Raw genomic sequence first — 26,599 nt, 5'->3', positions numbered from 1 at the left:
GCAACAGATAACTAGGCCGGCCTTGAATGGCATTCCAGAGTGCATCCATGCTATGGTCATGACGCGCAGCAGCAGCAGTTGAATCAGTGTTCGGGATGGAATTGCAGGAGAGTAGCCACCTCTTGATGCAGCCATCCAAGCCACCGGAGTAGAGGAGAACATGACGCGCGGAAGAATTAGTATTCTCCGTTACTTGATCATGATCATGATGATCATTACCATGCAGATAATGATCCGTTTTGGGCCGGAAGGGGGGCGTGCAGGCCTCGGTGCAGGTGCGAAGGCTCTTCACGGGGGCCGCATGGGCTCCGTGGCCGTCCAGGACAGCGAGATATTGGTGACCGGCACCGCCCATAGGAGTGTTCTCTGACGACAGGAGTATAGTCCTATCAGCCGAGCCGCTGACCAGTAGAAACTAATCAATATCAGAGTCGGCACGCTGGCCCAGTTGCACCAATTCCAAGCACAACACAACTCTCTTGTGTCCGCAGGTTAGCGTCTCCTGGATCTTCATACTGAAGCTGCAGCTGGCGCCCGAATCATATTCCCCATTCATATGGTGAAGCTTGCAGTTGGATGACCACACCATGATTCGCCCGTCCGAGCCGCCTGAGTAGAACCTGGTGCAGCAGCTGCGCCGGCTCGAAGATTGCGATGAGCGAGCTAGAGCCAGTGCATTGACGGCCGCAGTGTGGCCCTACAGCGCAACCAGCGAGCTAGAGCCAGTGCATTGACGGCCGCAGTGTGTGCTGCTGATCAAGCTCAAATCCAGCTGATTCCACACCTTCACGCCCCCAGCCCACCCCCGGCAGAGGCTATGCAACCTGCCGTCGCCAGCCGTAGCCAGGCTTATCACTGGCCCTCCTGCGGCGGCCTGTGACACAGCTACTGCATAGCCACTTCAGCAGCACGCATTATTACCAACTTCTACCTTTTGGACAGAAGGCAGCTCCTGCGCACCGGGAATCAAGAACGTCCTGCAGTTCCAAATACGGTGAACACGATCTTCAGATTGGTGAGTATTCTTCCCAGCAGCTACGGACGCCATGCAGGCGATAGAATCTGACCGGTATACAGCTAGTGGATTCTTCTCCATTTAGTACTGATCACGCCCCTGCAGCTAGTTGCATTACGAGAAATTAATGTGAGATATATTACGTACTGGTTGATCAACCGATCACAGGCTCCAGATGCTTACGGTGTGATAATAAGGCGCACTACCTATAATTTACCACCTCGGTACCAGCTACACTAGGCTATGGCTGAGGTCCTACTGCACCGCTAATTTCTTTGTACCATGACACGATCGCATTGGAGCTGATCAGTAGCTGCTTCTCGGTTTATATAGTTGCGTTACGAGAAATTAATGTGAGATATATTACGTACTGGTTGATCAACCGATCACAGGCTCCAGATGCTTACGGCGTGATAATAAGGCGCACTACCTATAATTTACCACATCGGTACCAGCTACACTAGGCTATGGCTGAGGTCCTACTGCACCGCTAATTTCTTTGTACCATGACACGATCTCATTGGAGCTGATCAGCCAGCTGCTTCTCGGTTTATATAGAGGACGTAGCAAGCTTGACATCTTTTTCTTAATCTGAGTTCCGGACTGTACCAAATCTAAGATCCAATCTGATCGGCTACGTGATGAGTCATGTATCATGTCGATGTCGCGCCTTTTGTCGTCTTTCTTCATGCATCCATTTGGAGTGAGTGAGAGACCGTTCCTCTAACCCACCACCTGGCGACTGCTACTGAGCCTTGGAAACTTACGATTGGGAAACAGAGATCTCGTATCGGTGAATCAGCATATAATACGCTTCAGCTGCGGGAGCTATCAACGTCCTCGTCCCAGGTGTTGCTCAGAGCTTCAAACCTCCACGTATTAATATGGCTAACGTTTGACTAAAGCATTCCTTGCGCCACTAATTGCAACTACTCAAGCTGCTAAATTACACGTAAATGCTATTTAGCTGGTGATACGGCAATTAATAATGGTGATCAGCGCTGGGTGTCAAATCCAAAACCATCGTGTAGGGTTATTGTTAAGCCACACAAAAGTGTGTCATTCTTTTTTAATTTAAAAAGGCAAACAAAAGCTAATCACAACTAGGCATCTTATAATGAGTTTAGGCATTTTATAATAATCCAGAACAAAGTTAGAGAATAGCAGCTAGTAGTGGTTCATATATGATGCATACAATGTCATATACAGAGGACTTGTGAGAATAATGGAAGAATATGCTCAAATTTTGCGAAACAATCCAGCTTCTATTAACAAGTAGAAGATGACTTCTAAGGTCAAGTAGATGAGTAAGGGTGAATCCTAAGGTGATGTGGCATTTCATGCTTCACACACATTTGAAATTTTGTTTTGTATAATTGGCTTCTTTTATCTATTGGAAGACATGTGTAGAAGATGAACTACGAGTTGGGCTTTCGGTTACAAGTGGAAATTGACTCCTGACACATGTGCATGGACCATTATGGGATTACAATCATTACCAATGGCCCTCTAAGCACAACAATGGTGTTTGCCAGTTTGCGATGAACTCCTTGTAGTCTTTCTCTACTAGATCATCATCTTAAATGTGGCAATCCAGTGTTATCCTTGCTTTGTGAATGGTTGTTGTATTTGCTTCAAGTTTAATATTGGAAATTGAACTTAGTATGGCATTGTTCCATTTTAATAGTTGACTTATTTCCTTAATTTTCCCAAGTTATGTTTGAGTTTCTTAATCATCAATTCATTAGGACTAGATTTACAAATAAAAAAGTATTAACGGGTTTCATTTTAGAAATTGTTGCATTTTTGAAAAGCCACTAGCACTACAAGGATGAGATGATACTCACGACGAAAAATTCATGTGAATTGGGTTATAATATTGGGCTTGATGAGTGGGAGAAATAAAGAGCTACTTAAACTGTAAGGGATGGGAGAAATCCTTGAGAATAAAACCAAATATACTTAAGACTAGAAATTCACACAAATTTGATCATAATATTGGAATAAATGTTTCAAAAGTTTCGATCTCTTTATGTTGATATTGCTCTATTGGAATAAATGCTTGAAAATAGCAAAGCATATAGTGATGCGTTTTCTAGCACATATAGTGTATGCTTTGATATCTACATCGATGAATGTAGGAATTAATATCTTAACATATACCAACTCTTATAGAGGAAAATTTGAGTAGGCATCTAGCACATTGCAAAGGTCGAGATCCCAGCTATCATGCTAGGTATGGATTGATATGAACGCATATAAAACCACATAGAAGTATATAAACAAATGTGATACTTATCATAAAAATTTTAAATGAGGTACTAGACATTGTGTAAAACAAGAAGATAGTATTGAGCCTTCAATGCAAGCACTTTAGAAATAGCAATGCTATAACAATATAAAATGTATACGTTTAAATCTCAATGATAGGAATACTAGTGATATAACTAAATCCATGTAAAAATTGAAACTACTAATTCTAATAGTATGATTGAATGTATGCCTATGTTCAAAGTATAAAGTGATGATATCTAAACTTGTAGATCTCATCCTCACATAATGCCTTCCCTACCCAATGCTACAAGAAGAAAGAGACATAGATTATATATAATCTTAAAGGGAAGAAAAAATCTAAGAATATTAGTATATAAAAGCTTATTAGCTCTCCTTACCGCACCTAGATTTCTCTAAAAGTGTCGTAATCCCATGGCACATTGTATACTCATTCTCCAATTTGATCACTACATGACCAATATTCCAATACAAACAATAGACACATAATAAATAGTAGAGAAAATCAATAGATAATTAAAAATAGACTTTACAATCTAAATCTAAGATATAAAGAACTTGGAAAATTAAACTTACAAAGTCTATCTCAAAGGAGTTCCAATCATTGCTCCCAAGATGCAATAATGAGCTAGCTACAACTCATGCATGTGACACTCCTTCTATATCCTCCATCTATCATGATTTTTCTTTATTTCCTTCTTCATGTTCTTCTGTTATCCGTTGTCGTGACACTATGCAGATACAAAGTGAAAAAGCATAGAATGCATCATCATCCGGCTTTCTTATGGATCTAGAGAGTCAATGTCATCTGAGTCACTAGTGCTATGTCCATGGCATGGATGGTTCGAAAATACTAGATTTTTGGACAATTTTAGCATATTTTTTATATTTTGGATATTATTTATTATAAATATCCTAAAAAACTATAAAAACTTCCAGAATAACATGGCATGCAAAAAGCAAGTGGTTTTTTCAGTTGATTTTGGATTTTTCATGAAAAAAAAAGCGGGGCGAAATCGCACGCATCGGGATTGCAGTTGACAGGTAGCAAACAACACTTTGAAGTGGGAGAAGAAGAAGGAGTGATCATCTGCGAGATTTCTAACCAAGTGTCCTAGAGTTTTACCACTCTTTCGGAGCCAATGGAACCATCGGATTTGGGTTCCAAGCAACAGAGAAGAAGTTAGTTTTTGATGCACGTTTTTGGTCTAGGAGGGAGCTCCAAGAGATCTAATGCTTGGATTCTTCTTCTAAGTAGTGCAAAATAAGGGATTTCAAGTTCTATCAGTACATAGTGATTTGATTCATTGTGCTTTGTCTTTATCGTGTTTACCTCCCATCTATTCTTTTTCTTCTCTTCCATCTCCTATCCTCTACTTCCTTCCATCTCTGATCCCCAGTGGATATGACCTTTCAACTAAAACCCCTTCGACATTGGTGAACCCAATGTCAAAAGGTCATTAGAAGGAAAGACAATATGGGAGAACCTTCAAGCACAATTTCCAGTTATATTTTGCAGCAATTAGTGCAGAATATGAACATGCTTATGCAAGTCCAACAACAACAACAGGTGATGCAAGTTTCTACTCAAACAAAAACTGTTGTGGTGAATGCTCTGTAACAAGCAGTCGAGCGTGAGATAAAGTTGTTCAATGGCAAGAATATATCGGCATATATACATACCTATGCTCAAAAGATGGAATTCTTTGGGGTGGCTCAACTTACATGGAGCCAATATTTTGTTCTGATCACTATATATAAACTAAAAGTGCAAATTATTGAATTGTACATGCAGGATGCTGACTGGATATCTTTCAAGAAGACACTTAGGGAAGAATTTTACATTGAAGAGACCAGTTTGATTATGTACAAGACTTTTCACGAGTGGATTTTACAACCCAATAAGGGTCTTGTGGCTACAGAATTATTAAGAAATTTTGAAAGTCAATTTGAGTAATTAGATCTTGTAGAACAACAAGCTTTTGCAAGTTAGAAAATTGAATTGTTTCTTCAAGCAGTTGATCCTAAGCTACAAGAGAAGCTTGATGATTTGCTAGAGGATTAGACTACAAAGACAGGGCTTAAAATAGAGTGGAGATATATTAAGGAAGTTGCTACTGCACTGGTGAAAAAGCATAGAAGCAGAGAAAGATTGCATGTATCTAGCTTGCCTACTATTACAAGTAAAATAGTTGATGTATCTAGTAAGTCACCCACTTCTGTGGCTAACCCTATGATTGTACCTGCTATTATTCCTAATGTTAGGGAGAAAGAGGTATTAGATGAACTAATCAAAGGAATGCATGATCTTTAGTTAAATGTCACAAAATTGGATGAGAACGGACAAGAGGAAAGGTGATAGGTAGCAACCTCCCCAAAGCCAAGGAAAAGATGTGTGTGGTGTGATAATTTGCAGCATGAAAGGAAGGATTGTGCCGATTATCAAGAGGCCTTGGTACAACAACTCATCTTTTGGAAAGATGGCAAGATCCATGCACAAGAAACGAGATTTCCTCTTACTTTGAATTTTGAAAAAGGAGGTACGCAAAAGTTGTTGGAAGAATTGGCTGTTCGAAATGCTTATGTGAATGTACATGCTTCTACTTTTGGTCTATAGTTAGATAGAATGTCTGGCCAAGTAATAGTTGGTTCCAAGGCTACAACATGGACACACGCTTTGCATGTAGCTGAAAAGAAGAAAGTTACTGATAATGAAATATCTCATACAAAGCAAGAAATTTATGACATAATTGGTTGGGAATCACTTATAGATGCATATTCAGTGCATATATATTTAGCAAGAGGGCAAAACATAGATGTATTTGTGGAAGAGAAATAGAAGAGAGATGAAGATAATGCAAGGATATCTAAGTGAGTAATAAGAAAAAGTGTGGACTTGCCTAAAGTTACAAATCATTCACCTCCTGAGTATATTATGGAAGAGATTGGGAATGAGCAAGAACAAGATAGCAAGCAAGAGGGCAAGAAGCTCTGATATAAGCTACAATCTGATATTGAGATAGACACGGATGCCTTGGAAGATCATGTAGTGGAAGAGTCAGCCATTGCATCTATAGATTTTCCTGATGCATCTGAAGAGGTTTGTGAAGATTATATTTTACTTGATATAGGGACTCAAAGGGAGATTGATGAAGTATTGGATGCATATGATTTGTAGGATACAATTATCATTTATGAGATAATTCATGAGCTTGAGGATATGCCTTTATTAGAGGATGTTAGATGTAATACTCCATACTTGAAAAATGTTTTGGATGCTTTGTTAGAGGCCTTGATAGGCAATTCTAAGATGCTTTAAGATATGGAATACTTAACTATTTTTGGTAATGGTGAGAATGTGTTGGATGCAAGTGAGGCTCAGTTTATGTTTGATGTGGTATATACTTGTCAGTATAAGTACATTTCCATATGCTTGACTTTGAAAGAGCATGCATGTTGCTATATATTTGTTGATGGATGTATTGATAGCATGTATATGGAGATTCAACAGCCTCTAGTGTATGATACGCACTCAAGGCCTTATGACGCTAGAGGGGGCACTAGGTATGGCTCAAGAGTTATGCAGATGCTGAGTATTTTGATCTATGATCCAGAGGGATGCCTTCTCATATGCATGATAAGAGGCAAGTTGATGTTATGGGTGTTTGATCCGGGTGATGCATTAGTGGCACAGAGTACAGGATGTGCAAGTTCAGAAGGGATGGATGTCGTGATGCTATGCGGATATAGTGTGAAAAAGCATGGAATGCATCATCATCTGGCTTTCTTATTGATTTAGAGAGTCAATGTCATCTGATCATTAGTGCTAGTGTCCGTGGCATGGGTGGTTTAAAAATACTAGATTTTTGGATAATTTTAGCCTATTTTTCATATTTTGGATATTATTTATTGTAAATATCCTAAAAAGTTAGGAACTATTCTAGAATAGGGTGGCATGCAAAAAGTAAGTGGGTTTTTCAGCCAGTTTTGGATTTTTCATGAAAAATAAAGAGAAACGAAATCATGTGTATCGGGATCACAATTGACATATAGTAAACAACACTTTGAACTGGGAGGAATGATCTATGAGATTTTTGAACAGGTGTTGTAGGGTTTTACCCCATTTCAAAGCCAACAGAACCATCAGATTTGGATTCCTAGCAGCAGAAAAGAAGTTAGTTTTTTATGCACATTTTTTGTCTACGAGGGAGCTTGAGGAGATCTAATGCTTGGAGTTTGCTTCTAAGTAGTGCCAAGCAAGAGATTTCATGTTTTATCAATGCACAGTGATTTGATTCATTGTGCTTTGTATTTATCGTGTTTACCTTGTGTCTATTATTTTTCTTCTCTTCCATCTCCTATCCTCTACTTCCTTCTATCTCTAATCCTCGATGGATACAAACTTTTGACTAAAAACCCTCTGACACCACGATTCAGTCAAGTAGGCTTTTGTAGCCCATTATAGGCATCACATACTTTTGAATGAAGATAGGAGAGGTGTCTACACACGTAATCATCAAAAAATGTATATATGGCAAATGGCTATGGAAGCTCCTCATGGAAAGTGCTTATAATATAATCCTTTTTCTCATGGTCCTAGCCTCTCATTACAAGGGATTAAGCAAGTAGATGTCCACATTGATGCAAGTTTGAATTGAGAAAACATACATATAGGTTTATCTATATATGTGATAAAAGCCCATCAAAAGACTTGCATCTGATTTGAGTTTCTATCCTAGCATATGAATGTGATTTTTTACATGAAAATTTACATGATTAATTGTAATTTTCATTTATATAAATGAATCTTTAAATGCAATGAGCCCAAAAGTGTCACACCTTATTAAATGCCATTTGCGTAGACCAAAAAAATCCAAGGAGTTGTTGGTTGTAAACTTGTTGCTCTAACCACATCTCTATAACCAACAACTCCTTGGTCCTCTTCCCCTGCCCCTTCAATTGTGTACAAATGGGTCATTCTCTTTAGAATCAAATGTAGATACAATAATATAGTTTCAGTCAATAAATCATTAAATACCAATACATAATACGAATTATAGAAGACCCAAGATGAACCAAATGGTAAAATGAAAGTTCTTGAATCATATATTCATAACAATACAACTTGCATGAAGCCATTTAAAACTTCACTCTAAAAAGTTTTCACAAAGTATAGGATGATAGTGCTACAAAATCTATAGCAAGTTGTCATGTCTTGCAAAATAGAAGATATGGTAAAGTATAAAGACACATGACAAATCCTAAAAAAATGTCCATAAATACTCATTTGACTATTATCAATAGATGAAGAGCATTTGCTATCAGTATCTATGGGACAATGATGATTCATAAGAAATTTTATGACTTCTTTGAAGATATTCATAGTTGACTCCCGTATATAGCTGAAATGACACATATACATAATGGCTTGGGGTAGCTACACCTTTGAAATATTTAGATCAAAAATATTAGCATCTACGGAATCTTGTAGTTCTTGACCCAACAAAGTTTTCACAACTTTCATCAAATTCACTACATCTTCATATGTCTCCCTAGGCTCTCCCCTTGCTTCTTTCGCTTTCGCTTGAAAATAGAATCTTGCATCTCATATTGTGCCCATCAAGTAATGTTCTTCATTCATTACAAGCACAACCATACTTGATAAGGAATGACACCTAAGACCAACAAGCCTTACATTATTTGTTGCATCAATAGATGTGAAATAATATCAAAATATGATTAGCATATAACCAACAAGATGTCCATATATTCTTATAGCTAAAAACTTGTATAGTTTTTTGAGAATGTTCAAGTTAAGTTTAAATAACTACTTACAATAAACTCTAGAGAAAAAATAAATAAAAATATATGTTAGGTGCACATGAACTAGTGCTATACTGATGAAAAACACATAAACAAACATCCAATAGAGCTCTAAAGATCCAAAACAAATTTATCCAACATGTAGAATCTAATATATATTGAGAAGATGGTTCTCTCCATGCTAATAAGACTCCCATACATCTTATACAAGCACTACCACCAGGTGGCACCCTAAACTTAACTCAAGTGGATGAATTTGAGAAAAACAAGCTATGACTTGATCAACAGTAATGTAGATAACAAAGAAAAAAGTAAACAGAGCAAACAACTATTGCCACTTTGCACTTACAAACCCATGGGAATTCTTTTTCACAAAAATGTTAATTGTAGAGAAGTAGCAATCTATGCATTGTCATGGCACTGTGCATTCATGTAACCTAGGAAACCATGGATTGGCTAAAGTAAAGTCGGTGTCACTTATGCATGTTTGGATTGTTTAGTGTGATAGCTTGTTTCAAGTCAAGAAGTTTGTGTTTTTGACTCCAAATAAGACTATATTATATTGAAGGGGATCTTACAATGCTTTATGGATGTTTCTTCTCAATGAAGAGTCAAAGGAAGGGTTGGGATAACATGATGCACTTCTTCTCTACTTCATATGTGCTTATGAATTTCTTGTTATGATACTGATTTGGGCAATGAAGATATATTTGAGTGTGGCTATAAAGGTTAGTTGTGTGAAAAGAGAGGATATTTGAAAATTTAGAAAGGGACTAGGAATGAATGGAGTAGAGTTTATGTTCACCATATGTCATATTTACACTTGCTACGGTGCACATGCAATGGTGTCCAAATGCTTAGAGCAGAATGTTCAATGTACTAATCAACAATAGTTAAAATGTGTGGCTTATTGTTAAGCTTTATTTCAATACTGAGGGAGGAGAGAAATAGAACAAGCATATTTCCTAAGATTTAGCTTTTTTAGCTAGTTTTTTTAGTCACACGTTTTGTGATTGCATGGCACAAGTGACAAGAAGTGAGAAGGAGATTATGGATGGAAAAAGTGGTAGGACTTGTTGTCTTTTTGGGAGGATAGAGATCTTAGAAAAGGGAGGGAGGAGCCAAGTTCTACATGATGCAACTTTTGGAGAGGGAGAGAAAGCTTTAGAGGTCAATATGGTGCTACAACGATAGTGTGTTTTGAAGGAAGGTGACATCTCTGGACATGGATATTATCCCATGCAATAATGAAAATAAAGGTAGACCAATATAGAAGGCATCATCCATATCTCATGGGCCATGAGCTTGAACGAGGCCTACTTGTGCATTCGGCTAGGAGGCCTACTTGTGCATTCGACTAGGAGGCTACAATGTTCCTAAAGGCTTGTCACATTTATTATCTCAAGAAAGGAAGGTCCCATTATTGATCGATGCTTCAAGGAGCTATTGATTGTGTGAGGGCATAGATATAAAAGATAATCATTGAGTTTTGCTATTTAGAGAGATTGTTAGTGTGTGTTGATGGTGTTATCATTGAGGAAGTTATTGTGGAGTCAAGATGATTGTAGAAGCAACCAAAATAATCAAGGGAACTAGCAATTTTAGACATGAAAAATGCATTGAGTTCTATAAATTTAGTAGATAACAAAAGGTAGTTGAATATGGAGAGATTAGAGGAATCATCTATTGAGGCACATTAATATCATGAAGAAAATTTTCACCTTTTAAAGGGGCTCATCACAAGCCCTACTAGCTAATGAGAATGTGGATGATGAGGCATGAGATTATCAATGGAAACAGAAAGGAATACATGTTTGACAAACTATAGTATAGGAGCTTTCTCAAGCTTTCATATGCTATACCAGTGTGTTCAACACTACTGAAGACACTAGTGCATGATTAGTGAGGTGGAGCTAGATTTTAACAAGGCTTCAACAAGATCATACCAATCACCAAAGGCACTAGAACAAAATTAGTTTCTTCCATGTACTAACCCTTCAAATGAGGCATGTCAAAACACACCTCCTACTCTCTCCACGTCACTTGAGACCATTGTATTTAGCCATCACTTTTGAATGCCACTTAAGAGCTACTTTAGCCCTGAATAAGTATTGAGGAAACTATTGCTACTTGGAGTGTTCTGCCATGAGAAGAGGGTTTGAATAGAGAAGAGTCGCTGGTCCTATGCATTAGACAATTAGAAAGAAGGCTTAAAGACATTTAGACATCCATGAAAAAGCTAAAGACTACAAGGATGAAGAACAAGAAGAGGTTTTATAAGGGACACAAACTTTGACCACGAGCTATACAAGAAGGGGAATGGGTGATGGCTTATGACAACAGCTTGGAAAATCAGCATAGTACCAATCAGAATATGACAAAGTGGTGGTTTGGTCCATATGTGGTAAGGTTTGTTTTTTATAATACTACCTATGCATTAAATGAGATGGATGGGACAACTCTAAGGATTTCAATGGCTAGAAAATGTATCAAGATCTTTAAACGTAGGGAGTCTTCAGCATATGAGTTGAAGGACTTGGATACTGAGCATGAACATGAGAATATGGAAGAAGAAGAGGTAGAATATAAAGACATTAACATGACAGAAAATACTTTTTCTGACACTACAAATTTGTAATTCGTCATAATTCCAATGTACTACTAAGGGAGAGTATATGTGAGAGAGATAAAGTATGAGAGATATCCAACTTTCAATGAGAAACATTGTATCTACATGAGAGAGATTATGAAGACTATGAAGATGATGAAAAATGATTACTATGTGATGAACTCCATTGAAAGTTGATCTTTCTTTTGTGTTATTATGTTTCTTTTATAGTTTCTATGAAGAATAAGCTGAAGGTTTGTTGTGATAAAATTATGGGAGAATTGCTGTATGATGTTGCATAAGAATTTGTGAAGATTGGTGTTCATTTTCTTCTTGTGGTTGATTGAAATATGAAGAACATGCTTGTTGATGTGATAAGATAGATTTTCTTGTACTAAATTCTCTGTTTCTCTTGGGACTTGAGTTTCTCTTCTTATGTTAGCCTTGATACTTGGGATGTGCTATGATATTTGATTTGAATACCATAATCATTTTGTCTGTTCAAAAGATTTTGTGGTAAACGATACATCTCCCCTCCTGCTCTTGGTGGATAAGAACAATTTGTGCTTATGTGACCTATCTCCCCACAAGAATAACGAACCAATGGTCTTTTGAGATATCCTCTTCCATTTCCTCCTCTTCCTATTCCTATATTTTCTTGATTGGTCTATCCTTATAGGTCCCCACTGCCTCTTCCCCAATGCGTGCGTCTCAATGCTCCTAACCTCATATATTTCCTTTTCCTAGACAATTGATCCTCTACCTTCTGAGCTAATTGAGTATTCTTTCTTGCTAATATCTAATAAATTTTCCTAGCCCTTTGCCAATTTTGGTCATTATTCTTGATGTTTGGTATTCTAAATGATTCTCTATTTGTTATGTTCTCAAATTTTCTTTCTTTTTCAATTGCAATCATTGCAATACTTCAAGGATCTTTTAAGAAATGGTGCTTTAGACTAATCACTTTAGTCATGTAAGTGAAGTGTCTGGCTAAATACCCAGTGTAAGTTAGCCTATCAATAGGCTTTTTGACTCTTCTGACCTTCTTAACTATGATTCACTATGTGATTGCTTCTTATGAGGAGGTACATACCTACTTTGCCTTACTCTAAAGAAAATTTTAGTGAATTTGGGAATCTTTCAAGTCCTATTCTTCATTATTTAGAATATTGGGACTCCAAAAGGACGTATTTAAGTTTTCCAAAGCTATCATGTGACACAACATTGAAAATCTTATGAAAAATGGAATCTATTGAGCTATTGAACAATATATTCGAGGCAACAGTCTAAGAGTTATAGTAAAGAGAAAATTTTACCTATAAGTCTTAAATTGTGGAAAATTTCCTAATTCACTAATAGTGTGTTTCTAGGTGTCATAATAGCTTGGGTAAGTTACTCATGAATATATGTGTGCATCACATGGGTTCAAAATAAGGTATTTTTAAAATATCATTTTTACACATTTTTCACATATAGAAGGATGTAATATAAAAATGTTATTTATAGATTGAATAAAAAAGAGCTATGTTTTATTTAGGAAAAATTCACATATAAGGATATTTATAAATAGGCCTTGAACGCACATGATGTAGATGATATATAGTAACTTCCTTGAGCATAATAGATGGTATACCCAATTCACCATCAAGGTTGTCATTGCTAGGTGACTCATATCTAGATGTAAGTGGGCTAGCAAAACATCATCAACATATTCTCCTTGCCTTTATCTAATCTCCCCCTCATTGACATATCTGTATTAGTGGGATGCAAAACCATGATTGCATAGCTGTTCTCTCCAAGGGCTGATATTAGAAGACACAATTTGTAGGTCGATTCATTATAGTACTAGTGGAATGATAATTTTTAGCATAAGTATGACTAGCTAGTCCATTAGAAAGCACTACATTTTCTCTTATCAAATACTACATTCCTATTGATCAGTGTCTCACGAGTAGGCAGATTATAGCACTTATAGGCTTTTTGGTCCTATGCATAGCCAAGATAGATACTCTTAATAGATTTCAGATCTAACTTCTTCCTCTTGTCATCAAATACATATACGTAAGCAATGCAACCAAATACTTTAAGGTGGTTGATATCTAGCTTGTAGCCATATAGTTTCTCATACAATGTAAGATCATGAATGCCAATTGTAGGTGATCTGTTGAAGAAATAAACCATAGTTATGAAAGCTTCAGCCCAATAACCATTCGAAAAATTCTTTTCATTGATCATAGCCTTTAGAGTTTCCATAAGCACCTAATTTTTCCTCTTTGTTACACCATTTTGTTGTGGTGTATAATTGCATGAAAGCCACCTCTTTTAATGTCATACTTAGCCAAGTACCTGTCAAACTCCCAAGAAACATACTCACCATCACTATCAGATCTCAAGCATGAGATATAATATCCAAGTTCATTTTTATCATATGTTTTGAAATTGTTGAAGACATCTATCACCTCATCTTTATGGTTCAAAATATATAGCCATGTATACATGCTGAAATCATCAATAAATGATACATAATATCTAGCACCACCAAAAGAAGCATTATGGGATGAACCCCATACATCTAAATGCACCAATTGCAAAAGTCTAGAATTGTTCCTAACATGTTTGATGAATGGAAACCTAGTTTTCTTTCCAAATTGACAAGTGGAACATACATGTTCTAAATCTGTATACTTGAACTTTGGCAAGGCAAGTATGATCTCCTTTTGGTGCATAATTTTTAGTCTTTGTATGTTTACATGACCAATGCACTTATCCCAAATTTCCATATCTCTAATTACTCCATTATCATGGGCAAACACAGATGCCTTTAACTCAGGAATAGATGCATTCAAAGTGAACATGGTGCCATCCCTTTTACCTTTAGCAATTAGTTTGCAGCAGTTTCATATTGTTATATAAAATAGCCATCTCTATTGAACCTAACTTGCAAATTTTGCTATTCCATTTGTCCAATAGGTAGTAGATTCTTAGTGATAGATGGTATATGTAACACTTTGTATACTCTTTTCCTTGCCATCATGCGTGACTAATGGTACCACACCTGTATGCTTGATATCATGCTGTGTATCATCACCAATGCATACGTAGCCATGAGAGCATGCATTCATTTCATCAAATAACTCATTGTGCCCCAAGGGGTCCACTAGGGTTTACCGTATGGTACCACATGAGTGTAAGGAAGGGGGTTATTTAAGGAAAGGAAGGTAAATTTCATAAGGTAAGGTCCCATAAATAGGGGGTAGATAAGGGGTATTTTCATATATTTCTTGCACGCAGGTGACATCTCCTTATTACTACTAGTGAATCCCTCGTACATTGTGCAGAGTCATATAATTTGATACACCTGAGTCAATGTACCACTTCTCATAAGCCCTACCTTGATTAGGCATACGCTTTGATACATGTGTCATAGAAAATAGCCTTTTTGATTGATCATTAGTATCATAAAAAAAGAGGCCCTATAACAGAAACGAGGCATAGACGCGCAAGTTAGACGTGCAAAGTCGGGCGTGTCTATCACAGCGTCTATAAGTGCGTGTAAACGTGCGTGTAAATAGACGCGAATTTTGCGTCTATATATCCGCGCAAATAGAAGCTAAGATAGAGGCGCCAGCAAACGCACAATTATTTAACCACCTAAAATTAGCAATTCAGATAATTAAAAAACAAAAGCCAATAATTATTTAACCACCTCAAATTGATTCTTGAGCATGCACATGTACGCATGATAAAAAACATAGAATTAAGAATACACATTGAATAATTGAATTTAAAAAATAGAGTTAATAATTACTTTTTCATTGCTCTCTAATAAATGGCAGTTCCTCCAATTGACAAGCCTGATATAAGTAATTAGCGGCAAGCGACAGAAACCTTACAATTTGTAGCAAGCATTGCAATATGTATCTCGTAATTTCTCTACGTACTTGAAGATGATAAAAGATACTTCCTTTTTATTATGGAAAATTCAATTTAGCTTTAAAATTGACTATTGATTCTTAAGTATGCACGTGTGCACATGATAAAAAGCATACAATTAGGAATACACATTGAATCAATAAGAAAATTAAGTATGTTACAGTGAATGATCCATCTCATCTTCAATGAGATCAGCCTTGCTAAACTATCTACTTCTAGGTCTATGTTACCAAGAGGTAACGAAACAAATAAGTATGTCCCACTATCAGATGTGTTGCTATATTGCTCAATAACTTCATCAATATCATCGACAATCACATTATTGTCTTCTTCTACGTTTCCTTGAACATCCTCGCAAGGTTCATCTTGTACCATATCACGCATATCATCCATTATGGTGTCATCATGCACATCATCATTAATTGTTGGATTGTCATCTGCTATCTCCATGTCGGTAATATTACCATAAATTGGTTTTGAAATAAATATCCTTGATGTTGTGCATACAGACATTTAGGGGCCTACACAAAATGTATCTCTTGGAGGTAGTTCACACTTTGTCACATTCATTGATGATTGTTCTAGAAAGCTATGGGTATATTTTATGAAGGAAAAGAGTGAAGCTTTTGAGCACTTTAGAACTTTCAAGGCTGCAGTTGAAAGAGAAACAGGCTTGAAAGTAAAGTGCTTGAGGTCAGATGGAGGAGAGTACCTCTCGAATGAGTTCAATGATTTTCTGAGGTCTCACAGGATAAAGAGACAGTTCACATGCAGATATATCCCACAGTAAAATGGGGTTGCAGAAAGGAAAAACAGGCATATTGCAGAAGTTGCTCGCGCCTTGGCTGAAAAGAATATGCCTAAGCATTTTTTGTATGAGGCTGTTCATACTGTTGTTTATATTATGAAGAGAACCCCCACAGCTGCGCAGTTCATGGTATGACCCCCAAAGAATGTTTTATAGGTAAGAAGCCTGATGTCTCACACTTGAAAGTGTTTGGCTGCATTGCGTATGTTCATGTGCTAGATGAGTTGAGAAAGAAACTAGATCTAAAGGCTGAAAAGTGTGTCTTTATTGGATACTCTTTAGAGCAGAAAGGGTATCGATGTTACAACCCTATCACATGTAAGTTCGGAGTGAGCAGGGATGTCATCTTTGATGAAATGAGCAGTTGGTATGCATCTAGTGGTGATGATTGGATGATGATGATCATCATGACACTCATGTGCAGGCTCAAAAGCAAGAATCACAGACTCTTAGTGGACCAGAGACATCATCTGGTAGTCCTTGGTCTGGGAGACTAAGGAGTACCTCTAAATCTTCAGGTGCATCTAGTAGCACTACAGGTAAAGACAAAGGAAAGAATAAAGTGTCAGAAGGCATTGATACAGTTCTTGATGGAGACTCCAGTGGCTCAGAGAGCTTGGATGATGAGCTTGACATTCCTTCAGTGAGGACTCCAGGTGTGCAGAGAGCACACGTTAATGCAAAGACTCCATTGAGTGATCCAGTGGTACGCAGGTCTAGCAAGGTGAGATACCCTATTAAAAGATTTGGTTTTGAAGGTTATGCAGCTCACCATTATGCTTATATGGTGAAACTAGTTGAGGATGTTGAGCCCACATGTTTTAAGGAGGTTGTTGGTCATACTCATTGGGATGGAGCAATGGATGAGGAGATGGCTGCATTAGAGACCAATAAGACTTGGGATCTAGTATCATTGTCGAAAGGCAAGAAAGCTATTGGATGTAAGTGGGTTTATAAGATTAAGCACAATGCAGATGGTTCTATTAGCAAATACAACGCTAGGCTGGTTGCAAAAGGCTATGCCCAGACATATGGCATAGATTATGATGAAACCTTCAGTCCAGTTGCTAGGATGGCAACTGTCAGATGTGTGATTGCTTTGGCAGCAGCCAAAGGTTGGAGGTTGCAGCAAATGGATGTGAAGAATGCCTTCTTGCATGGTGACTTGCAGGAAGAAGTGTATATGGATCAGCCAGCAGGTTATGAAGATTTAGAGCATCCCATGTATGTGTGCAGGTTGAAGAAGGTGCTCTATGGGCTCAAGCAAGCACCTAGAGCATGGTCTGACAAGATCAGAGAGTATCTTGTCAATATTAGGTTTTATGTTTCTGATGCTGATCACTCACTTTATGTGAGAAAGGGAAATGCAGGTTTGGTCATCATAGTCATCTATGTGGATGACTTGATTATTACAGGTGATAGTGATAGTAGGATTGATTAAGTCAAGGACTTTTTGAAGAAGAAGTTTGAGATGAAAGATTTAGGTGAGCTAAGATACTTCCTTGGCATTGAACACAAGGAACTTTCAATCAATCCCTATATAGGAAATCTTGTGAAATGTAGGAAATGTTGCAATTTTTCCTGTGTGTGTATGCATGTATTCCCTATATAAAACTAGGGAATGAGATTCCACACATCTAATAGTAGGGAATTAAAGGTCAATATAGACTATTTCCTACCTTCTTTTAAAATTTCCTATATAAGAGTATACATGAACGTAATTCCCTACTTCTCCTTGTAGGGAAACATAGGTCACTACGAAGATTTCCTATGTTCTCTCAAAATTCCCTATATAAAAGAATTATATAAGAATGACACTTCCTAATTGTAATAGTAGGGAACTTTAAGTACATAGAGAATTTTCTACCTTCTCTCAAAATTCAATGTATAGGAAATTATAAGAAATTCAAGCTTTAATCTAGCTCGTAAACACAATATAAAAATTAATAAAATTGAAAGTAACCATATGGAGGTGAACCAGCTAGATTTTCTACCCCCCCACACACACACACACATGAACATGTTGCATGCACCTATTTGCATGTATGCGTGCACACATACACACACGAACATGTGTGCACATGCATACACATGCACATAGATACACACACATGCAAGCATCTTCACTTTTAGTCAAAAGGCCATATCTAAATATAGTTGTGGGCTTGTTTATCCTAGCACTAAATGTTGGAAATGACCACCATGTTGCAAAAAAAAGGAGATCTCAAACCAAGTAGTTACATACTTATTTTGTGTAATATTACTCTCTTTTCTCTAACTTTTTTGGATGACTAACCATTTAATGCACATGTTTTAATATTTCTTGCAAACATAGGATATTGTATAATGGCACACATGGCAATGTTTGGATTAAAAACCTTATAGGTTTTCATGCACTCCTTGCATGAATTGGTCTACAAATCATGGTTAATTTAAGAACAATAGTAAAATACTCACCCTTGCAAGCTTGGACATGCCAATGTAAACATAATCTTGGTTTAGCACCCTATGAGCCTTGGATGAGAAACCATCAAGATTTTGAATAGTTATAGTGTTTCCACTAATGACTAGATGGTTGAAATGATCCAATTTTTTTTAGATATCCTATTACTCTTGTTAGGAGAAAATGTTGGTATTTGTATAACTTCTTTAAATGAGCAAGATGACACTTGCCTTTGAGTGCCATAGTGATAACATGTGTCCAAGAGTCTTAATCTTCCTTTAGTAGTTCTTAAAATAGCAGGACACATATGTTGTATACTCTAGATAATTCAAAGACCTTGGGATCTCCTAGTAAGGCCCCTTATGGACCAACTTTTAGAGGTCCCTAGAGAGGAGGAGTTACACTCTTAAGTAATTGTTATAGAAAAATTCTCCAAATGAATTTAAGGGTGGCATTATAAGCTTGGGTGGGGCCCTAGCCATAGACAAGAACTCCACTTTTACTTCTTTATCACAACTCATTCTAGAGTGAAGATGTTAGAAAACATCCATTTTGAGCTATGTCCATGTAATTCGTAAGGGACCTAACCATACAAATTAAGACAAAAGTGTTTGCCATTTGGATCAATACTCTAGAATAACTAAGGGTCATTTCATATTCATTCAGGGACAAATGTGTGCAACAAAGCTGTTAATTGAGGTTGCAATTATTCAATGGGGGATAGAACTATCATAGTGTTGCTAAATTTGACAAGCAGGAGGTGAGTGGATAGTTTTCTATAGTACACAAAAAGGAGTGGCTAGCCATTACCACCGATCAAATGCATGATGCAAGCATCCAAACAAATTTGAAATTAGGAGCACCTAAATCATGTTTGATCCACCTTTCATTTCATTCGGTTTATGCATTCTAAGGTGTTTGTTCATTTGGGCATTTATGAAACCTTCCTATGCCAACAGTGTTCCTCAAGGTGATGAGGTCCACAAGTCAGCTTTGGCTCTTTACATCCATAACCTAGTATGTCTAGCCATCAGAGTGCCATTCCAAGTCTATTCATAACCTAGTACATCTATCCAAGATTAGACAAAGCACTATTCCAAGTCTATTCATAAATCACACTTGTTGTCTTGTGGGGGACTAAAATCTTTAAATCCAACATACAATGATCAAAAGTACAATCCCAATATGGTGATGAGAATACATCTCATGCAATATAGTTATCAAAGATACCACATATAAAATTGAATTACACCAATCAAAATACATCACAGAGAGAGAAAATGGATGTGTGTGAAATAGGAACAGAGTTTGATTCTAGTTATGGCATGTGAGCTTTTGGACGACTTGTGCCTATGTGGTTTCTGAAGCGTGCCTCAATTGCTTCAATATTATAGCGTTACGAGATGAAAATGGATCCCATCGGGTTTCATGTGCTAATGAAGCCATGAAAGGTATTGGTGGTTATTGAAGGTAGATTATGTGCTCTCGGATCCAATTTAATTTTCTAGGAAGAAAGGACATGAGAAGTGGGCAATTTTGTTAGTATAGCTGCTCTTGATTTGCATACAATATATTCAACAATCAATTTTTTGCATGTTTTTACTGATATAGATAGCTGAGGCGTATATTTCTTATTTGAACCTTCAGCAATTTGTCAACCTCTTGCCATTTGTATGGACAAATTAAAATTCAAATAAAGGTCTACCAAGATGGCTTTGAAGATGGAGACTAACTCAAACATGAAGGAAACAAATATCGATGGAATGTTGTAGCATGGGAGTTTTTAAGTGTTGAGAGGTCAAAAGAAGGACTTGGATTAATGAAACCAAAAGAGGGAACATATTCCTTGGTGTTTCAAATTCTTAAGAGGTTAGATGCACAACAACTATGGGCTATCATTGTTTCCTTGGTGTTTCAACTACTTAAGAGGTTCGATGCACAACAACTATGCATTTGTAATGTGGGAATATAAGAAGAGGGATGCTCTTTTGAGGCACATAATGTGGAGGTTCAAAACTTTTTCAAGAAATGAGGTACCTAGCTCCTGAGATTGGCATGAGGGGTGACAATGCAAGTATGGACAACTTAAAATTCAAATATGCAAGTATGCACAACTTAAAATTCAAATATGTAGGTCAGCTATGATGGCTTTTAATATGGAGACTAACTCGAACATGAAGGAAACAAATATTGATAGCATGTTGTAGCATGGGAGTTTTTAATAGTTGAGAGGTCAAAAGGACTTGGATTAATGAAAACAAAAGAGGGAACATATTTCTTGGTGTTTCAACTACTTAACAGGTTGGATGCACAACAACTATGGGCTATCATTATAAAGAATTGGGTGGCAACCTACCATACTTTAGTAGATTTGTGGTGGATAGGCCCAACATCTTGGGATATCCTAATAGCTAAAGCTATTATAGTCAAGATTATTGCCTTAGCAATGGCCCAACAATTGGGAAAGAAATAAAAATACAAAGAATTCTGAATGTTGAGGAGTCTCTTGAGTTACAATGGAATCAAGATAATTGCCTTAGAAATTTCCCAATAATTACTCACACTTGAATTGTGGTGTGCCAATTGGAAGATGTAAGGTTGTGTTAGATGTTGGTGAAAGTTGCAAAATAATCCCAACAAAAATCGACAAACCTGATCCTTGAGAGAAAAACCTCTTTATAGGATTTTCATATCATGAATGGTTTTAATTTCATCATACTATTTTCCCTAGTTGATGGCTTTCTAGATGTGAGATGTGACATGATTCAAACTTGCATCACATTCATTGATCATCACATTCATTGATCATCACATTCATTGATTCAAACTTGCATCACATTCATTGATCATCGCATGAAAGACTCACTCACCCGGGAGCTTGAACCTACACCACCATGATTGCTCTCAATCACCTCCATAAGGTTTGAATATAGAAATTGATTCCATTTGGTTTATAAAGTGTTGCGGTAGTAATTTCATACAAAAAGCAAGTAGGGTTGTAGCCATCGAAACTAAGGCCGGTCTGAATGATTAATTCGCAAGTAGAAGAGGGTTGTTCTTAGTTACAATGGAATCAAGATAATTGCCTTAGAAATTTCCCAACAATTACTCACACTTGAGTTGTGGTGTGCCAATTGGAAGATGTAAGGTTGTGTTAGATGTTGGTGAAAGTTGCAAAATAATCCCAACAAAAATCGACAAACCTGATCCTTGAGAGAAAAACCTCTTTATAGGATTTTCATATCATGAATGGTTTTAATTTCATCATACTATTTTCCCTAGTTGATGGCTTTCTAGATGTGAGATGTGACATGATTCAAACTTGCATCACATTCATTGATCATCACATTCATTGATTCAAACTTGCATCACATTCATTGATCATCGCATGAAAGACTCACTCACCCGGGAGCTTGAACCTACACCACCATGATTGCTCTCAATCACCTCCATAAGGTTTGAAGATAGAAATTGATTCCATTTGGTTTATAAAGTGTTGCGGTAGTAATTTCATACAAAAAGCAAGTAGGGTTGTAGCCATCGAAACTAGGGCCGGTCTGAATGATTAATTCACAAGTAGAAGAGGGTTGTTCTGGGGAAAATAGATCGGTACCAATGCATCTAAAGTCACATGGCAAGCTATGGATCTTCACAAAAGAGAAAACCACTATTCAAGAGGAATCCTGGATTGAGGGTGCTTTTGATTGGAAAGAAAATTTAAACCAAAATAGGCTACCTTATATTACTAGTTTGAGCACTACTACTGGAAGAATTGCACTTGCTTGAGATGTTATGGCTTCTATTGCACGAATAACTTATTTGGCACTTAGGTAAGTAGCCTCGTCATCATCGTTTCACCCAACACATATGACATCTCCATAATACACAATAGGGAAAGTAATATGTATTAGTTTTAAATTTATTATTAGTACAATTGAGTTCATCCACAAGTTTTAGAGGATCTAGTGGAGTTCTATATAGTGCAAAGAGGAGGCTAAAAACATTGAAAAGTATCCAAAGTTAATTTTATTTTCTAAATGCCTCCTCTTTTGCAACCACTCATCTGTTTCTACTTTAATGATGACATCTAGCAATGAACTTTGTCTTCTGAGTATAAGTCAACTTTATAATGTACATACCAATCTCCTCTATAAAAACTTCTGTGTTATCTTTCTCAAAGCTCCTCAAATCTAAGAGAGGACTTGGGATCGTTACTTTGTTACAAAAAACACTAAGCGTATGTTCACCAAAATTAATGACATGATTCATGAGATTGTGAGGAGCCACTTGCATTTTATAGTTGGAATTTCATGACATTGATGATGACGACTCTGATTACAAGCTACTTGCCTATTTTTAGAATCTCCAAAGGGTGAAGACTCTTCTTTTTAGCATGTGCAATGTAAAAGAAGAAACATCAAAATCCAATATAGAATTACATTGTGTAAGCATGTAGGTATCAAACATTGATCCGTTATATAAATGTAATCTTTTACCAAGAAACACCAAAATCTAATTTTCATTATTGGTGAGCTTGATGAGAGTACTATTACTTTTATATTTGATCCAAGGGGACTGCTACACAAATGTTTACGGATCGGGGGGAAGGACTAAATACGTCACGTGCTTTTGCATGGCTAAGAGATTAGCGGCTATGAGATTATGGTGGATTTTATTTCAACCCGACAAAGACATATTCCAATGTCAAATGGACTTGGTGGCATAACTGCATATGTACATATGCAAGATGATGCATCCTTTATTAAGGTCTAATAATAGAATGAAAAAGGGGGAGACATTATGTATTTCATTAAATTATTAAGGGGTTTAATGTGCTTTTAGTATGCATGTGTAGGGTTGGTAGCAACGTTCATTTTGCCGCCATTTTGAGGGAGACCTATTATAACTCAACCAATATTGAGAGAGAGAGAGAGAGAGAGGTTTCTTGGACCAACATTTTGCTCTGTATCGCAGCAAGAGTAGAAGTTAGTGAGAACGAAGAACAGGAGGGCGAACTTGGACTTGTTGTCGACGGCTAGAGCTGATCAGAACCATGGGTCCCGTCGAATCTGATCATGGATGGTTATGCGCTTCCGAGGGTCCACGTCAGTAAGCAGCAGCTTGTTGTCGATAAGCGTCCTGGCAGCTTGTGGAGAGATCGACCCAGGAGGGGATCCAAAGGAGGACTGGGCAGTACAGATATTGGTTGGAACTCAACCAATATTGATCAAAAAGTTGATCAAGTTCCAACGGCAGCATCGACTAATTTGGAGGGACCTATCCAGATTGACAGTTAATCAGTACGTTTAACGACGTTGTTCGTGGGTGGATGCATATTGGGTCCATTATAATCAACACGGAATGGCGCTGCAGCTTCATTTACGGTACGTCTCGGCGCATCATCTTCAAATATATGGCGTTTACATTGGTGATCGATGTTTACATTGGTCAATTAATTAATTATATAACGTTAAGGCTGCAGAGCCTTAACGGCAGCTGAGCCTTAACGGCCGCAGGGTAATTATAATTACCCTGCGGCCGTTAAGGCTCAGTATAATTACCCTGCGGCCGTTAAGGCTCAGCTGCCGTTAAGGCTCTGCGGCCTTAACGTATTGGGTCCATCATAACCCTGCCGTTAAGGCTCTGCCATTAAGGCTCTGCCATTAAGGCTCTGCAGCCTTAACGTATAAGGCTCCGCGGTTATAATTTTTGTTCTGATGAGCAATATGGCATCGTCCTCTGGCCAGATTTAGCATGAGCTTTGAAAGTTTAGATTAGTGATGACGATGATGTCACTGACCTTCTTGGCAATATTTTTGATGATGGCACTGATGTAGATGAGACAGTTGGACGCTCATCCACAACAAAAGGCTTGAATTCCCTTCGACAGGCCAGCAGGGTGAACAAGACACGGCCAGCAGGGGGCCCCTCTGATCCACCCATTCGCACAGCTTTCCGTTGGCGCAGGGCGCACGTCCTTCCCAGTCGTTGAGTTAAGGTTAGTTCTTTCTATTTCTTAATAAGAAGCCGCCCGTATGTGTCTATACTCGATACTTCTTTCTCTTTCTTATTCTCAGTACTAGTCAATAGTCATTACAACTTTTTGTTTGAGCATCTTCTTTGTATTTGTCTTAGTCAATGAGTAAATATTAATGTGAGCTAAACTTAGTTAATTGATCTAAGGTTTAGCTTTCGTGCATTTATGAAACCTTGTTCTTAAAGTACTCTCACTCACTCCCTCTTCAAAGACATGCACATATATATGCATGGATCCACATATTCTATACGTGTTACCTTGGTGTTACAGAAGTTGATTAATCACATGTAGAGTGCAATGCCATGTTAAACAAGTGTAGTGGACTCCTAAGATTATTAAGCATATAGATGTAAGTGTAAACTCAATGTAAACATTGACCAATGTTCTTAACTTGTGTTGCTAGGCCTGAAAGGACCCATGAACATCTAATTTAATCTAAAGATATATTGACCTCTCATGCATGGCTATCGTTTCATCTCTCTCTCTCTCTCTCTCTCTCTCTCTCTCTCTCTCTCTCTCCCCTTCACCTGTCCCCCCTCCCTCCCCTCCCTTAATTCATACTAGAATGAATACTTGTAAATAAGTCTTGCGATATGTTTTGATTTGTAGTAGGTTGCTAGGAGTACTTTCATGGTCACGGTCATCATCTACAAGTAAAGCACAACTATACCAACCATACCAATTAAACATAGGAAACAACTATAACCTAGATAGGGGTCAATATCATTTTCACTAAGAATATTGTGTAAATTTCACTTGGATTTATAAACCTAATTGTAGTTTCTAAGCTCTTAAATGTATGAAACTTTTGGTGGGATGCTTTGCAAGGAAATTATTGTCCTTTTTCCTGATCAAGCTGGTACAAGCACGAGGTCTCTTTCACACATGCATGTATATTTTCTCTATCTTCATGTGCCTCTTTCTCTATTTATGTATTTCCTATCTATCTACCTAGCTATCTTAAGTACCGTGGCACAAGGCACATCTCACTTACAAGTCATTTAGTGTTGGGTGAGGGATCTATCATATCATGAAGCTCCTAATAGCATAAGAGTTATTGTGAACCAATAAAACATGATGTCACATATATAAAGTTATGCTTGAGATTGCCTTGAGTAACTAGATTTACTCTTTCTAGGGTTGTAAACAATCCTAGTATCATTGTTAGTGTGGTTCTTTCCACAAGTTCTTTTTCAATAGGGGTCTTTACATTTGGCTTTTGGTGGTTTCCTTCATTGTAGACTTGAGATTTTAGTAGTTTCTTGTATATCCATCTTGTTAGAGACCTAACTTTATGCATCCTTCACCAATCCACTTTGTGTCTTTCTTGATTTTATGTAAATCTTTCATGGGATACTCTTCTTTTGTTCATATGGTGTCTACTCCTGGGTTACTAACTCTTCACATTCCTTACTTATCTATATCGTAGGTCAAGTTTTCCTCATCAAGTTTTCTATTTGGTGGAGTTTCCTAAACAATTCCACTTTTCTTGCATCTAATAATATGAGATACACTCTCTTTGAGATGTATCAACCTACTTGTATGTTTGGTATAGTTGTGCTTTACTTGTAGATGATGGTCATGGTCTTCATGGTTAGTTATTACATAAAATAATGTTGACTTGTCCTCAAATTCAATGC

The sequence above is a fragment of the Lygodium microphyllum genome, chromosome 4 (assembly GCF_053477565.2).
Source record: "Lygodium microphyllum isolate KBCC chromosome 4, Lygodium_microphyllum_v1.1.10, whole genome shotgun sequence".
In the NCBI taxonomy this organism is placed as follows: domain Eukaryota; kingdom Viridiplantae; phylum Streptophyta; class Polypodiopsida; order Schizaeales; family Lygodiaceae; genus Lygodium; species Lygodium microphyllum.
The sequence above is the reverse complement of the archived record's forward strand: the minus strand, read 5'-3'. Positions refer to the sequence as shown.